The 12,938-nt window shown below is 32.6% G+C and overlaps 1 protein-coding gene across 2 annotated transcripts in view; it reads left to right on the forward strand.

Moving 5' to 3' along the window:
* The window catches only part of LOC128238976 (suppressor of lurcher protein 1-like), a 400,352-nt gene that overhangs the window by 73,029 nt on the left and 314,385 nt on the right, over positions 1-12,938 (forward strand). The window lies entirely within an intron of this gene.

The following is a 12,938-nucleotide window of genomic DNA, read 5'->3' on the forward strand; positions in this document are numbered from 1 at the left end:
GGATATAACGTTTTGACTTATATGAGATATGAGAGGGACAATTTTGTTGTAAATCACTAATTTAAAACGCATATCTAAGACATAGTATTGGCTAAAAATGACCCGACATGAACAACTGCCTTTCGTTAAGTGTATACACCAGCGGCTTCAATTCAAGTCCTAATGTTATTGATAATGGTTGATTTAATTGTTTCCTGGTAGACTGAATGGCAATTTCCCTACAATTTACGAGGGTTGTTTTAACATGTGCAGCCTTTTGCGAGGAGTTTAATAACAATGATGACAGCTGTTAATGTTGCTGTAAAGGAATTGAATCTAGAATGACTGCTTGTCTTTGCAAACAATAGCCATCAATATTGAACAAAACAATAACATATTTATATGTTTAAGTGCCATAAGCTTAGGAGAAGACAGGAACACAATTACGAACATGTACTTTTTATCAACATTTCTGGTACAAAAATTTAAACAATGGAAATAACATCAATACAAAATTCATTTTGATTTTCTTAAGTGTGCAGCATTACTAAATCACTGTCATTTTGAAACATATCACACGTTTTCACAAAGGTAACGTGTAATAAATCAATTGTATGCGCGTGAAGCATATTTCTAAATGTTAATGTATTATATATAATATGCAATGCAACGATGAACACTAGTATTGTAGATAACTTATATACATTCAACATCGTGCATGGTTATAAATTTTCAGTATTCGCTTCAGTTTCTAAACTGTACTTTTTTGGAGAAAATGTAAGTGTCTGTATGACACCTTTCATAAAGTTTGTGAATTAAACTACATAATTTTCGTTTTATATTTACGTTTTCATTCGAGATAAGTTCGATGATTTTTGTGATTGGATCAATAGCAATCTCATGAAATGGTATTATTGAATATGGGGTTGCCATACGTCAACATGATTTTCACTGCCATTTTTTTCTATTAATATATGACTTAGTGTAAGCTAAGTAAGGTAAGCTAAGGTAAGCTTAAGCAAATGTAGGCTGCACTGAAATTGATATGTATATAACAATGTAAATGAATATATTGTTTTTGCTATAGACGTCTGTAATCCTTTTGCAGACTTCAGAGGATTATTTTCAGCAAAGACTGACAGTTGTAAGTGAGCATATATAATTTACTGGCTGATATGTTATTTTCTTCGTTTTCAACCCATAGATAATGGAGCCCTGTCATAATATGTTAAAATCCGTCTGCAAATCTGATGAATCTTAACGTTCCTTTGGCTTTTTCTTCCTTTCTTCTTTTGATGGAAATGACGCCATCCTGTTTAAATACTGCAGCTCGAAATGCGCTCTGTTCCACTAAAATATAGAATGTAAGGAAAAGTAACTTGACACAAACTTTGAAATGACCAGTATGGAATGTATCAATGTATAACGCGTACGCTGCCTTCCATGTGATATCTGTTTATGCTTGTAAGTGTTGGCCTTTGATTTGTGACATTAATCAAAGGTCATTGTTGATTAGAAGGTATTTATATAAATAAGTCGTTCTAGGCTGGCATATTAGATATTGTTATCATTTTAGGCTTATGGGCTTGTTTTAATAATGTATACACAAAATAGGTCGTTCTAGGCTGACAGAGTAGATATTGTTATCAGTTTAGGCTAATGGGCTTGATTGAATTATTTATACACTTAATCAGAAATGAATATTCCCATGTGGCCCATAAATGCTGTCATTTTATATTTCAGAAACAAATCATTTATCTCATTCGATATAAAATGTCGCCGCTTATATTAACAAACTCGCAACGATTGACTGCGATCGCTCTAATATTTAAATACCGTTGTCTAGCCGTACCAGTTTATTCTTATTTCCAAAGAAACAAATGGAGAGTAATTTATCAACCGTTGTAACCCTATTATTTCCTGGCATATTGATGAATTTATAGTACACATTATTAAATAAGATACTGTTGAATAAAAATAGAACAAAGAATGTTTTGAACAACCATTTATTAATAAGAATTGTTGTATCTTGTCTACATGTGAATTCGATAACATCTTACTCCACGTTATTTAAATTAAATAAGATTTGTTTAAAGGTGATAAAGGGATTTTAATGTTGTGATAAAGAACAATAAGAGTCGACCTTTCGTTTTAATTAAAAGGTTTTTGAACTATAGAAATTGAACAAAATAGAGTAAGAATTATAGAACTCAAACTTAAAATGCAATAATACGTGTGTGACAGTTAGCACGAGCATATGTAAATTAAAGTACAGGAGACATCGCCTAAGGAACATTAGATCATTCGAGAGGACAATTCGTCATTTAATTGGATATTAAGAGCAATGAACAAGTTATATTAAGTTTGGAGTATGAATTCCTCAATGAGAATAGCATTTACAGTGATAACGACAAAACAACGTTCATAGTTATTAGGACATTGACTAACAAATCACTTAATTGCTTCCAAACTGAATTTAGAAAAGCGACTTATTACCAAATTTATAAGACTTCAAGTCGATTTTATCGTTACCACCACTCTTTTACTGAAGCTCTTATGATGAAAGATATGGGTAATTGCTAGAGTTGTTTGGACTTGTTTCTGTAGTTTTTCATATAACTATTGTGAAGAATAAGGATTCTTTTGTTTATACTCTTGCTGCGACATTTCAATTTATATGATACCTAGTCATGATGTTTGTCTCTGTATAATTCAGGTCATTGTCAAGGTCAATTGGATTACACCCGTTCAAATATGTCTCTTAGTGGAAGGTTGATTAAACCATGTGAACATGCTAGATGTGATATTTGTTCGCACTTTTGTTCTGCAACTTACAACGTGCTTCTTGACAAAGTATAGGTAAACTGGGATAATGGTAATTTCCGAATAAACTACTTTTCTCTTTGATAAATAATAAAGCTTCCTCTAAAACAAAACAAAATACAGACTTGTTCAAGTATGACTTCCATTATCATACACGCTTTAATTCAGCTCTATTTTTATGTGTAATTCATTTTCATGTAAGAGTATTCATGCTATGAAATCGATTGAATTTGTTCGTGATCAAAATGCATACTATCTTTTTTTTGCTTCAACATGACATACGGCAGTCGTAGGTAAACAGTATGCATTGAGCACGTAACTATTACTATCTCTTTTCAGAGATAAGAAAAATCAATCACAAGATATTGAATACAATTCAATGAAGTTTGAAAACTATAATATATTACACTAAAAAGTGTAACAACATTGTTTACTGGTTATGTATGTTGGTAGTAATGATAATGATGACACTAAATTATTGCTGTAATAAAAAGAACCATGAAATAAATAAATTATGACATATTTATGGAGTAAACGATCTCTGGTTGTATAATATAGCATTCGAGGAAACACAAACGTCTGATGATTTGTGGATGAGTAATATTTGTTATTTTAGAATTCTGAACATGAAACTTTCAGCAGAGCATGCTATTTATGTTCAGCTAGTTCAAAAGTCAGTACAGGGAGACTGACTGAGATATGATGTTCAAATCGAGACGCTTAATTCAATAAGACGTTTAAATGTTGAACTTATTATGGAATTGAACTACATGAACAAGTCAAACAGCCACAACGTAGAAATAAACGCTTCATCAGTCTTGGGAGATTTTATGACATGTGGTGTCTGTCTAAAGAATTAGAATTATTTCACAGACGTTCCTTGGCTGATTTGACTATTTAAGGGATTGAAAAAAGTATTACCAGCGGAGCAAACAATTCAAAATAAGATTAACATTGTCTGGCTGTCACATTACCCTATACCTCTTACATAATAAAGTAAATAAATAAGCTACAAGGCCATGACTTGTAGCCTAACATTCAACCAAGATCTTGTTTAATTTCAAAGACACAAAGAGCATTCGAACACTAAAACAGAGACAAGACCGTACAAGAATGTACAAAAATAACAACACGTTTACAAATGTCAATTCATCGTCATTGGTAAACAAGTTAGTGAACTACTAACGTAAAGAGTCTCCGTCATATGTTCGTCATAAATCTTAATTAAGAGTGCATTTTTAGACGAAGGGTCATAAATTACCTTAGGGCTTAACAGGATACACGTATTCTAATATTTGAAAAAAATAATTTCCTAAAGATAACATTCATGTTGATATCAATTTATTGAGACGACATTTATAACACAAACATACCAATTTTGTTTTAAGTTACATAAGTGGGATCCTTATTCTCTAACTCTAAAGCAATAAAAAGGCTTTTCTTAAGCTTTAATTGACCTTAGGTTCATCTACCTTTTTCGATATTACAATTTTGTTCTCAATACCGTTGAGCATCGGAGGCCGCGCATTGTTTTCTTGATGATTAAAAGTTATCTCTGAGAACGCGTTTTAATTGACGATTCTGCCTCATTTATAAGAGATTACTCGTAAATTAGTCGATACACCCCGAACAATATTTCACAGCAGTTATATATAATCTTTATTGTTTGATTTCATTTTCATTGTGTTTTTCCTCATAGTTTGTACAATGATTCTTTTATTATAAGCCTAATGAAGATATAATTTTTTAACCCAGCTATGTCTAATAGTTGTCTTTGAATAAATTAATCGTACCTCTAAGAGCTAGCAGTGTTAATAATTATGCAAACTGGTTAACGCCCCAGTAAGACTCGGGTTCAAGTGAACTCTTGTTTCACAGACAGTCCCAATGCGGTACTTCTTTCGGTTATCAGTAAAACAATTGTGATGAGTGTGTATTCTGTTAGTGGAATTTGGTGTAAATATGTTTGTGTCACTCTTTCATTGTGGTTTGGGCCCTTGTGTTGTGTAAGTAAATATATTTATCTTTTTGATTTTCGACTACTAGGCTGTCTTAACTGTTCATATACATAAATTGTTAACTTGTGTGCCAATGTTTCGTCTTTGACATACAAACCATAAAAAAACAATCCCTTTAACTTGTAGGAAATAATTTGTTATCACCCGCCTCCGATAATGCTCTAATGCACTTTTCACATCACTTTGGTTGGAATAGCGACTTTCCGTACAACTTTTCCTAAAATATGCCACTTGATAAACTCTCCGACAAGTATAATTATGAACAAAAATAATAATATACTATATTTTTATTGACGACATATCCCCGCAATTAAAGCTGTTTTGATTGCAAATTGCTTAAAATACTTAAAAACAGTTATACTGACTTTTTTTATATATATTTTTGGCTCTTTGCGATATGACACTAAAGTCCTGTGTTTTCTGTGCGAATTCCCATATCTTTGTAAGGTTAAACTCCATTGAGACAATGATATAGTCATGTAAGGATTGTTTCGTTTTTTTGTGGGTTCAGGATGTAGGAACCCATTGGTTCGGTTTGCGATTCAATGAATGCACGCGCGTAAGAGCTTTTGGAGAAATTTGTAAAATACTGCATAAAAACCCGAAAAAAAAAACAAATCATTTCTAATAAAAAAAATACTTCTTTGTTTAATTCGTTTTATATTAAATAGTTTGAAAACTAGGAAGAAATGTGTTACCGACAAAAAGAACCGGGAATATTCCAAATATGTCAAATGACGACCCTTTATTAAGATGGTAGCATTGGCGTATACAATCACGTTATAACTCGTAGTGGTTCAGGCACTTGTCTCTCTAGAAAAATATAGGGCAACGTAAATACATTTTTATAAACATTTATCTGTTTTACTTTGAACATATACGCCGACTTGTATTTTACTCAAATTGAAAAACCAGCGAATAGTACATGAATAAACAACTGTAATAAGATTATGCAAGGCAAATGAGTCAGCAAAGGCTTAATAAGACAAATGGTGACTTCGTCTGGAAAACGATTATATCGCTAAAGTTTAGAATGACGGCGATTTTGTTAATTTTAATTGAGTCTCAGGGAAAATGTACAAGATTAGTTAAATTGGGAGTACTTGATAAATGATATAATGATATTTGGTATGACTTTCCATGCATTGAAATATCCTTTTTGAGATGGGGCATATTTCAGTCGCACCGTCTGTTCGTTTGTCCGTCCTTTACGCCAGTGTCCGTCCTTAAGGTCAGTTTGTCTGCCCGTCCATCATTTCTTCTGTATTATATCATGGAAGTTGCGATTTTGAAATAACCCGACACAAGTCACACGCGCGCAAGATCCACGTACAATCCTTTAAGGCGAAAGGCGCACTTATAGGTTCGTCCTATTGGAATTCTGCATATACGAGTATGTACTTATAGTATAGATAGTCTTGTCCGAGCTGAAACTTAATCATGCAGAGTGGGATTTTAAAATTGCATGGCACAACTTTTTTAGCACATACGTACGGCGTTTCGCCTGCAATAACAACGTCCCTGGTGTGTTTCACATATGCGAATAGGTGGTTGTGTCCGACCTATGCCTTTGACATGCATGGAAGATTTGAAAATGCCACACAGATGTTCGACACATACAGACAACATGTCACGTGCGCGACCCACTTACCTACCTCCAAGGTGACTTGCATTCGTAGAGGTTCTTATGTCTATCTGCATATACTCACATATTGTATAGGCAGTATAAAAACATATTTCAAACAGTGAAAATATCAATTATGCCTGGGACACAATTTCAATGACGTCATTTCCGAAACGATGTTACGTTCATTTGGTGCGCTTATCTGAAAAGAAAAACTACAAAGGATGTTATTTTATATCATTGCATTAATAAAAAATATTAAACAACAAATTGATAGTTTCAGTGAACTATTGCAAAAACGTGCACCCAATGATCACCAAAAGTAACTATGAATGACGACTCATTGATCTGAGAAACCGTTGCTTTAAAAGTGCACAGGCAAGCATAAATGAGACATATTTCGCAAAAAAATCATTGTTCCTTTGAAAGAAATCTGTGATATGTTTCCTTTGTATTGAATCTAAAAGGAAATGTTTTGTTTTATTTATTAAACTTAAGCATGGTATTGTCTTAAACGGAACCAAAATAGCATGTAGTAATCCCATATACTTTTTTAATTTTTGCTGACATTTGAAAGTCAACAAAGGACATACTAGCTTGATAATTTGTATGTTGAACGTTTGAGAAATTCACTTGTTTAAATACTGACAAAGAGCCTAGACTAATTCCAAGAAAGCATTGTATATCGAACCTGACGTTCAATGACCTAAACACACCATAGGAGAGATACTCCTGATATGAGAGACGTAATTAGGTAATAAATCACTGCATAAGAGTGCATTTCATAGACATATAATTGGCCATAAATGCCTTGACAATAACGACTGCCTTTCTTTCTGTTTATGAACCAGCGGCTTAGATCGAGTCGTAATGTTCTTGATTGAGTTGTTTTTATTGTTTTCTGGTAGACTGGATGGCCGGTTTCCGACGATTTAATTGGCTTTATAATAACATGCGTAGCCTTTGCAACGAATTTAATGACAATAACGGCAGTTCGTTATGATGCTGTTAAGGAACTGGCTCTATGATGATTGCTTGTCAATACAAATGGTAGCCCTGAATAATTTCGGACATAGTAGAGTCTCATAATTCAAATGAGCCTATTATACTGCATAAAGAGCTCCCCCTCTTTCACTGAATGAATGTTTTTTTGTGCGTTTGTTTTTAATTTTTCAACAACCAATTTGTTTCTATAATTAGCGTACAAAATAAGCCAGCTACAATGTCTTCTTCATGTCTGTCACAATATTAAAAAGGAGTCATCTGTATTATTTAGCAGACTCTTAAATTGATTTCAGAGAACTGACGGTTGTAAGTGGTGCTGGCATTTGTGGTATTTGCTTTGTTTTCAAACAATACATAATCAAACCTGTCCTGTAGGTTATTGAATGGTGAATCCCGCCTGCATAACCGATAAAATCGCATCGTCCATTTGATTTAAACTGATGTCCGTCTTACATTTTAATTATGCTTTAATACTGCAACTTGAACTGTGTTATGTTACACAGAAAAATATAAGGTCAGCTTTAGAAATTTGGACAAAACATTGACTTTATCAGCTCATGTAGAGTTCGTACATTGTGTTTTCGAATAGTTGTAGTTAATGGTATTTGTATTGTGATATTACATGTGGGTTGTAGGTTGTTGTTTATTAGGTTTATAATATAATATGCAAAATTATTGTTCAAGTCATGCGAGGTTAAAACCGTTGTCCATTTTGGATAATGGGGATTTTCCTATGTTTCTAATGTATTTTTGATAGCATTTATCAAAATGGAGTATGCCCAGGTAGATCATAAATGTTGTCAGATCATAGTTGCTGAAATATGGTTTTTATGAAAGAAAACAGACATATAATATAACTTTCGCCATTTAAATATCATCGTCTACCTTTACAAATTCAAAAATATCGACTGATACAGTTTTTCTTATTTAAATGCCGTTGTCTTTCCGTACCAGTTTAAGTGGTTTCAATAAAACAAACCAGAACAGCACTTTGTTGCTAACTGTGTCAACCGTTTTAAACGCAACGGTATTTTCTTTCTTGGAAACATTTATGTCTTAAATAAGAAATGAGACGCTTAATTTAAAGAAGTACAACAAATGAGACGTTTTCAAAAACTTTCAAGTGGTTTTATCTTGTCCACATGCTTGTTCAATAAATTCCCATTTAAATTGTATAACGTTTTACAGTTGTAATAAATCGATCGATATATTGTGATATACAGCAGTTAGAATGGTCCTTTTGTGTTGTTCAAACGTGTTTAGAACCATACAAATTGAACAATACAGTTGATAAAAATGTATTTGTAAAAACTCATTTTACATAGTTCAGAACTCAAGAAACTAAAATGATACATGTATTACCTTTAAAATCGAACGCGATCTGTTAGACACGAGCAAATGAATATAAAGAACAGGAGATTTTGCCTGAGGGACATTTTTAATCTCGCGAGAGACAATTGCGTCCTCTAATTGAATATCAAGAGCACTGAAACAATTTTATTCAGCTTGAAGTATGAGTTTATTAAATGAAAATAGCTCTACAGTTCCAGTAATAACGGCAGAACGATGTTTGAATTGATTTAAATACAGCTCAATGATTTACTTCACAGCTGAATTTAGAAAAACCTCTAAGTCACATATTTGTTTTATTTCTAGTCAATTTCATCATCTCACTCATTCTTGTTTTCTACCTCGTATGAGCACGAGCGCTCACAGTAAGCCATTGATGTCGTTGTCTGTCGTCTGCAGTGCATCCTCATCATGTCCATATCAATATTGTAAAACCAATGTTTGCATATTAAACACTGTGGGTGATTGAGAGCGTCATTTGGTCAAACATGAGAAAATCGTGGAATTAACCTTTGTTTCCACATACAACGACTCTACGTTATCCGGTGTCCGAGATATAAATCAAACCCTCATCTTCACCTTTCTATCCTGCTATGTGCAACAAAAAACAAAATCTGCTGTACACCAACGAATATTTCTCTTTAAAAGAAACAATTTCTCTTCACGCGGGCCTGACCTTCATTTCTTCAACTAAACGTTTGAAATTGTAGTGTTGGACAGGTGTATCATTGTATACTTTCTGTCTGTCTATAAGTGTCGCAGACACCTCTTCTTTTTCCAAAGGTTTATAATGTTCCTTTAGTTGAGATGGTTAAATTAACTTACTAAATAAGCTTATTCTTATGTAAAACGTTTTTCATCAATCAAACACAGTTAAGTTACTTAGTCTTAAGTAATTTTAAAATATTACGATTTAATGTACGGTTTATGGCTACTTTTACAACTAACGTGATTGGAATAACTTATGACTCCAGCAGCAAAGTATATCAACCAAATAAGCATTTTCTGGCTGTTACATTATCTCGTGCCTCTTCGAAATTTAAGTATAATTAAACAGTTGAAAACACAGGAACAAGGCTAGAAGCCTAAAAAGCAACTAAGATCTTGTTTGAAGACACATTGATCAGAGCCAAACACACAGCAAACAAATGACACATGGCTATAAGAATACAAATGTCAAAATATCGGCATTGCTCATGAATTGGTAACAGGCTAGCTATTCATCATCCGGAAAATGTTTAGATTATCAGTAAGGCATTTATTGAGATTGCACTTCTTAGTCAAAAGGGCCATAAATAACTCTACCAGACCAACTGTCTTGCTCTCTGTTTATAAATAAGCCAGACAATAAGAGTAATCAATGTATTGATTGTGTTGTTTAATGATTCTGGTAGATTTAATGACTATTTTCTGACGAGTTGTCTAGCTTTGTAATAACATGTGTAGCATTTTATAAAGAACAAAGTGACGGTAGTTTTAATGCATGCGTTGAAATCATACGTTTACCGTAGACGAGATTGTCAGGAAGGTTATGAAACACGTAGATATATCATAAATAGCGATCCTCTCATTGGATTGGGAATATTTGTAGATTCTTTGCTCTTTGGTCTTCATGGTTATTCTTAAAAAAGTCGTAAGCTTATTCAATTTCAACAAAAGTTAAGACAAAATCATTGCCAACCTTTGAAACGTAAAAGAGACGTTCTATAAAGAAGACTGAAAAGACAGGCTAAACTGTGGTCTATACGTCTGTGGAAAAATGTTTGTTTTTATTATGACACATCTGTCTTCAGTCTCCAGACTTCCGCAATTTATTTCCGCGAAGTTGACAGTAGTTAGCGGTCATTTATGTTCATTATTTACCTCTTTGTCACTATTTCTTTTTCCAAACCGTACAAAATGCAAAATTGTGTACTTTCGCTAATCTAGCGAATGAATGTTTTCGAATGATCCTGCACTACATTCATTATAGATTTGTCCGTTATTTAAATGAAAAAAAATATATCTGATTTATTAATTAGAATTGCATATTTTAAATACAAAATGTTAAATACGTTTAAGAATGTGTCTATGAAATCAAAATGTGAAATAAACGTATGCATTGCTGGAATATTACCAATTAAGCATTGATTGCTTTATATTAATATGCTATAAAACAGAATACAGCAAAATACGTGATGGTTATTCAAGCCGTAAACAAGTTACAGCATGTGATAAAAACTATGTGATAATCTCAAATCACAACACCGATTGAATTACCACTCAAATAAAGCAAGAAAATTGCCTTCAGATGATTCCAATTGTATTTCTTGTAGTATTTTCAAGTAAATAATTATAAATTATTGATTAATTACTACACATACCACATAAGATATTTGCCTTGCTTTTGACGCCAATGAAATAGACTAAATTGTTTTGTATTGCTCCAAATACGACATTCTTCGAGTATCTTGTGTTTCCTTGGAAAATTTAATGTTCATTTTTAATTAATGTGTCTGCGAGGATAGGATATTGGCTTTCTTGAATGAAAATTCCAGCAGATTTGTTTTTAGAATTCTAAACGCGTTCGTTATGTGATAGGTAATTAAGAAGTTTGATCCAAAATGAAGAATAACACAACAAATGAAGGTTTTACTGGTGTAAGATGATCAATTAAGGCTAATGAGTAGAACAGAACATATTAATTTCTCTGCTTGATCGAATAGCACGAAAGACATTAAGTGTCCTGTTCAGTTAATATTTCATCCATCAGTGACATAACGAATGTTATTAAGCCGGTTATTATATTGCCTTGACATTCAAATGCGTACCTACTCTGTTATTTACATCCATTACACGGAATTACTAGAAATTTAAACTGCCAGAAGAATATTTTGATAAAGAATTGGAATGAAGTGAACATAAACGTCATGACAAAGCATAATTTACGACTGCATATTTATAAGAGACAGATGATATGCCATTGATCTTAATATATTTGCTATTCATCGTATGCAGAGTACCTGATTTGCTTTGCCAATTTCTATTTTACAGCAGACAAGTTGGCTTTTGACATTTTTAAGAAAATAAAACATGCATAAAAAAAAGTTGGTTTTCAGTAATCGAACTCCCCATTTTTTACACCGACCCTAATTTTGTTATTGCCAACTGAGAATTCTTTTCCCTGCGTTTTTTTCTGTATTTTATCAAACAATTTATACTCAGATTAAAGTACCTTTACTTTGTGGCAATAGGGGGATCGAGCGTCGACTGCATTATCACTGTTTAATGCACTAAAACCAAATTTTGATAGTTGTTAGTTATAGGTAATGGTAGACATCAACATGAGTTATGTAAACTTAGATATTCTTCACGTTAATTATTCATAGAAAAAAGTACGATATACGAATATTGCAAAAAGTGATCGAAAGTGCATAATTTGTCGTAAAAATGACATAAGAGACGAATTTCATTTTGTTCTTATTTGTCCAGCATTTAGGGGAAAATGTATTCCTTTGTTGTATCTGAGAAGACCGAATATGGTCAAATTTGTAAACATGCGTAATACTGCTACTAAATAACACTTACTACACAAACTAGCAACTAAAGGAAGACACTCTGCAATTAATATGTCTATGTAATGAATTACATATTGGATAAAACATTCTTAGGTCAAATCCTCTTTTTGTTTGCATTCTATGGTTGTATTAATTATGTATTATTATTTACATACATGCATGTTTGAAATATTGTGTAATTGATTATAAGTTGTTCATGCTTATATCAGAAAAAAACTTGTTAAAAATGTTATGATGTCATGTTATGTAAATGAGATTCTTGTTTTGCAGTGTCTTGCACGGAAAAGACTCTTGAATGTAGACAAGACTAAATTTCGACTGTTTTAAATTGTACAAATGATATTAGACCCGTCTATAATGAAAACAAAACATTCAGCAATGTCCCACCTACTGATATTTTATGGCCTACCTATACAAACAGTTTTATTGAATATCATATCACATTTTCCAAGGACATACCATTATCACAAATTAATTTTACAAATATGCCAAGAGCCAGTTATTGGCGTTTTAAAATAAATTGCCGTACGTTTATTTATGTGATCATTGAGCTAATTTATAATTCATGGAAGTATAAGGCAT

Source organism: Mya arenaria, chromosome 6 (genome assembly GCF_026914265.1).
Source record: "Mya arenaria isolate MELC-2E11 chromosome 6, ASM2691426v1".
Classification (NCBI taxonomy): domain Eukaryota; kingdom Metazoa; phylum Mollusca; class Bivalvia; order Myida; family Myidae; genus Mya; species Mya arenaria.